Consider the following 5,644-nt stretch of genomic DNA (forward strand, 5'->3'; position numbering starts at 1 on the left):
ACTAAAACGGCATACATATTTTACTGATTTGGCAAGATGTTTTCTATAAGTTTTCAACTAACAGTGATAGGTAAATGGAAGTTTTGTAGGACGTTTTAATATTCTGAAGATGACAAACTGACTTGCCTAAATAGGGAAATGGTCTAAGAAAAAATGTGAATAATTCGAAGTTTTTTTAAAAAAAATAAATTTAAAAAACAGTGAATATTTACTAAACTAGAAACCTCTGAAAAGCCAGGCAGTCTATTATCTTACCACTAAAGTTACTTTCCTGTGTGATTAAATCATTTTTGAAAAAATGCTTTGTAAATATATAACACTTTATGATACTTCACTTAATTATTTCCTAATTATTGAAACATTTCCTAAGTATTGAGACCAGGATTTTGTCATTATAAAAATGCTGCAATGAACACGTTTATTCAAAAATATTTTTCAATATTCAAGTTAATTTTGAAGGATAAAGTGAGTTAGACATTAAGTAGGGTAGTCATATCATTGTATTCCAGAAGAGAATGTAGTTTTAATTTTATTCTAAATTATTTTGTGGTATAGAGATTCGGACTAGTGAGGGAGGAGAGAAATACTAGATCAGTGTCTATACAGATGGAATTACATACTCTGCATATTTCGTTTTAGTCATTACACTGTAAGGTTCTTGCCATTGATCCTGGTATAGCATCATATACAGTATATAACTAGATTCTAATATATGTTGAGGTAGTACTAATTTAAGCATTCAAAAACCTATGACGTAACATGTTATAGAAATATACTAGTGTCACTGAAATGTTACGAGGTATTATTTTGATAAATATAATACAAATATTTAAAATACATTATTTAATGGTACTTTCATTCTATTATTTGACCTTCAACACAGTTAAAATATTTGAAGGGGGATTTAGAGTTAAGCTTAGATATGCCTAAATGGTTACTTTCATATTGGGTCTAAATGGGCTAGGTGGTGTCTGTGACCATATCAAACTGAAGTAAGAACTATACAAAATTTTCAGATTGTCTGAAACAAAATTTTCAGATTGACCATATCAAATTGAAATAAGAACTATACAAAATTTTCAGAGTTAATAAAAAAGTACTTGATTCTGGGTTTGAAATACTACACACGAAGTAACAGCAGGATTTGCGGTGGTGGTAAATTAGAAGATAGTTTCATTGCTAAACAGGAAAGATAAAACTACAGATAATATAAATGAATAGAGATAGTGTGTACCTGGCTACTTTGAAAGGGATGTGTAATCCGAGAACTAGGAAAAAGTTGAATAAGTGGACTGATTTTTAAAATGTATAAATAGCAATCATAGTTAACATGTATCAATTACTTGCTATAAACCAAGCACCTTTCTAAGCTCTTTTTATGTGTTAGCCCAGTTCTTTCCTCCAGTCATTAAACCAGAATGTCTGCTAGTAGGAACCAGTCATCTGCGGGATTGTATAAAAGTATTGATACTTTTATTGAGTTTTATTTTAAAAGTATCAATACTTTTAAAAGATCCCCCCGATAATTCCAGTTTGCAGCAAAGTCTGGAAACCACTCAACAATGGTGCAGTATTGATATTCTTGTACTTATAAAGTGGAAACTGAGTCACAGAGAAGTAATTTGCCAAGGTCAAACAGCTGACACATGATTCCAGGTGTTCTGGTTTTTGAGCCCTTCTTCAACCACTGCAATGTCTCCCCAGTGCTTTAGTGACTAGTTCCTGTAAGAAAGCAGCTGGTATTCAAAAGTATGTCTCAGTGAAATAATAGATTGCTATGTTACTCACCTTTAGTGTCATTCCCAACTTTAAATTCCATGAGTACCAAGGGTATGTGATGGAGTAATAGCTCTAGCAAATGATTTTGTTCTCCAAATGAAAAACGAATGACTTCTAACAGAGTCCCATTTTGTGAGCTGAGGACCCCTAGTGGGCATTGTAATAATAACTCTTCTGAAAATAATTTTTCAGATGCATGTATATGCTGTTGTGATTAACAAAATAGTTTCATTTAAAGTGCCGCAAAAATTACAAGAACTTTTAGTTACTGAATTTTTTTTCAATGAAAAGATTTCCAAAATATCACTAAACGGGAAGAGCCAGATGTCTTGATATTACTCAAAAAAGGCTGTGAACTCCTGGCTTTAGACTATCATCTTCAGGGCAGCCATTCTTTTTGACAAGCGGCACCCAGAACAGTTGGACCTACTGAAAATAACAGAATTGTCCTTTAGAACTCAACCAGTAACAGAACTGTATTGATTATGACTATTTTTATTACAATAAATTTTAGAAAAAAAGGCATCAGCCTACAAATAAGCATTTGTAACCCTTGACCAAATACCAAGTGCCAGTCAGCATAAAGTAGAACTAAATGATACAATGTGCATGTTCTTCATGTTGAAACTTTGGCATTCACTGGCTATCTGTAGAAATTGCAAAGCTTATATGTGATGCCAGGACCCACTTCAACAAAATTTTTAATCCACCATTTAAGAAATTCACACACATACACACACCTCAGAAGTAATATCATGGCCTGGCTCATAGTGCATATGCATACATTCTTTTATCCCTCTGAATACAGTGCCATCATCTCTCTTGGACTGCCTGATTTCCAGTCCTAGTCAGCAGATGCAGCAGTCAGGCAAATAACATTTCTTTAATAAAAGATCATGATCTATAACTTTTTTTCTTACCGTTTTTCACCCCGACACTTAAAACTATTTCAATCGGCACTTAAAGTGTCAGACAGGGAAAGGCAAGAATTTCAGAAAACACTGGACACAGGATGGCAATATATCCTGATTTAGATTCTTTCTCTCATTATCAAAGGATAATTAGTGAGAAAGACAACAAACGCCTTCCTTGCAGTTGCAATCAGTTAAAACCAGGTAACAAACTTGTACATCAATATGTTTGTAAAGATACATATTCATGAATACATGAAACTCGCAAAAATAATTTAGTATTCAATCTCAGATACACAAATATACTTAAGAAAGAGAAGTTTTATTAGGGCAATTTCACTTTATTTTTCCATACAGCAAAGTCAACTACCGCAGTAATAATAAAATAAGCATAAAACAAATTGCAGCCCAAGACAAAATACATAATTTTAAGCAACTACAAGCAGAAAGTAAGTTGTGATTACATAATAGTAAAACCAAGCACATTTGTCCTTTCAGCAGATGAAAGTGGTAGGGTTGCTGATAAGTGCAACATTATTAACCAGCTGGAGTGAAGGCTGGATACACTAATTCTTTTAACAAGTGCCCATTATCACATTTTGCATTTTTGAGTGCTTCTGAGTTGAAAATTAAAACCGTGAAATTTGAACTGCGTTTTATTTTTCACCTGCTGAAAGAACAGGATCCTACAGCAATTAAAAAACAATCACATAACAACTATAGCTACAGTGTGCTGTTTGGTTTGCCTGTTTATGATTTAAATTTTGTGAAAGTCAATACTCGTTTTGAAGATTTTTTTGTGAACAATAAACCACTGAAATTGGCAGAAACTGATCTGAATAATATATGTTCTTAGTATAGTTCTTTCTCTCTTTTTTTGTTGAAGTTTTAAACATGCAGTAGTTTTGAAAAATGTAAGGAATATCTGATCCATGATTTCACCTTAATGGTAGAAGTACCTGCTATTTTTGGTAATGATCTTCAGGCAGATTTGGCCCCATGGAGTTTTTGTCAGTCATGAGGGTTTGAAAGGATGGCGTATCTTTCCAGCTGAAAAAATCCTGGCAAACTACAAGCTGTCCACAAGAAAGCAAAGCAACATGTTTGAAGGGGTATGGAGTGCTAACTCTGTGCCACTTTTGCAAGCAATTTTGCTCAGTCTGTCATTGTATTAGCCTTAACAAAACTCCTTGTAATTATAGACGTTTTTATTCAAAATAAGATCTTACTATTATACAGGTTTCTCTCTTTTGACTATATACAGAAGTGCAAAAAGTCAACCTTCTCTCTAGACGTTCCAACATGCTAAATTGCAGCATAATCAACCCTCAAGAGTTTGCACACACGCTATAATTTTCATTACGTAAACTTTGAGTATTTGGATTATCAACAAAAAGTCCCTTGTTCTTTATTGATTATGCAGCTTATTTATAACAAGGCCTGATATTCAGGGATTTCAAAAATATTAAACAATATTTTAACATTTGAAATGGATACAGTAGAAAATAAATTTTATTCTAATATCTAGGATCTAGATCTTCTTATAATAACTAATTACAAACAAAATAAATCATCAAAATATTACTCAATTGTCTGCCAGGATTGTTGCGATAGCAACAACTTAACTTCTTACTTAGCAATGATTATATATTTATAAGATATCCATATAAAAGATCTTTGTTCTTTTAATGAAAACTAGACAAGAACTAACAATGACTGACATTCTTACACTGTAATATTAAATCAGTAAAATATAAATCATTTAGTTAACAATACGAATATTCATATGACACTACATGTAATTCAAAACTGAGTATGTTATGAAGGAAAAACTACTTTTTTTTTGTATTTTGAAAAATTCATCGGTAAAATCTAATAAAACAATAGTCTATAAACTGAAATGGTATTCAATTGTTAATAGAAAATGAAAATCTAATAAATGTAGGAAATGAAAAACTACATTTTAACAAGAAAAATAAGTAATATTCTATAATGTAACTAACTACAATAACATGTGAAGTCACCATTACTTTCTTAACACGATTGAAATTACATTGGTATGGGTTCCAACCCGTAATGTAATAATCTAAGGCTTTAATAGATGTACAGTACAATCAGTAAAATCAACACATCAGTCTTATATTAGAAAGCATCTCTCTCAAGCATAAAAACTTGCAGTAAACTTGGAAGTATGGAAAGTTCTATAACTGAACTTTCACTTCTCCCATTCCATACTATAACTACCAGTGACCTGGCCCCTACTTCAGCAATTTTTAGAACTGCCGAACAGAGCAAAAATATCCTTTACTAGCTGCGACATCCAAACCTCAAAAAAAGGAATTCCTTTGGATGATTCCATTCTTAAAAACTGAATGCACATCTATTTTTTTTTAATTTTGTAAAAGGCTTTCTAAGGCTATAAGCAGTTAATCTGAACAAAACAAAACAAAACAAAAATCACATATAAAATTCACCCATGTACTTAACCCACCCAATTACTAGGTTAATTAAACATTTCCCATTTTCATATTTTGGTTTATCATGCATCTGATGACAGTGCTGCTTTCTTCTTTGTTTAGAGTCACTATTTTGAATGTGACTGTGATGAAGCATTTAAGCAAACGTGAAACCATTTTTGCAAAGCATTTATAGTCTTTTGACTTTTGACAGAGGCTATAAATAGAAGCAAAATAATTTCCTCAAACATTTTTTGTTATTGTGTCTCAGAAATGGCAATCCCTTTTGAATAACATGTTATACAGTATAGTATGCATAAATATTACACTACAATGCATTAAAATAATTTTACATATATCTATTATATATATCTCCAGTATGTGTGAGTTTATCTGTATTGAGAGAGTTTGTGTTGTGCTGTCTATTGTTACTGTAAAGTTAAATTGGCCATTTCTGAGACAGCTTTGGTTTCAAAAAAAAAAAAAAAAAAAAAAAAA

This window comes from Mandrillus leucophaeus, unplaced genomic scaffold (genome assembly GCF_000951045.1).
Source record: "Mandrillus leucophaeus isolate KB7577 unplaced genomic scaffold, Mleu.le_1.0 Scaffold130, whole genome shotgun sequence".
In the NCBI taxonomy this organism is placed as follows: Eukaryota; Metazoa; Chordata; class Mammalia; order Primates; family Cercopithecidae; genus Mandrillus; species Mandrillus leucophaeus.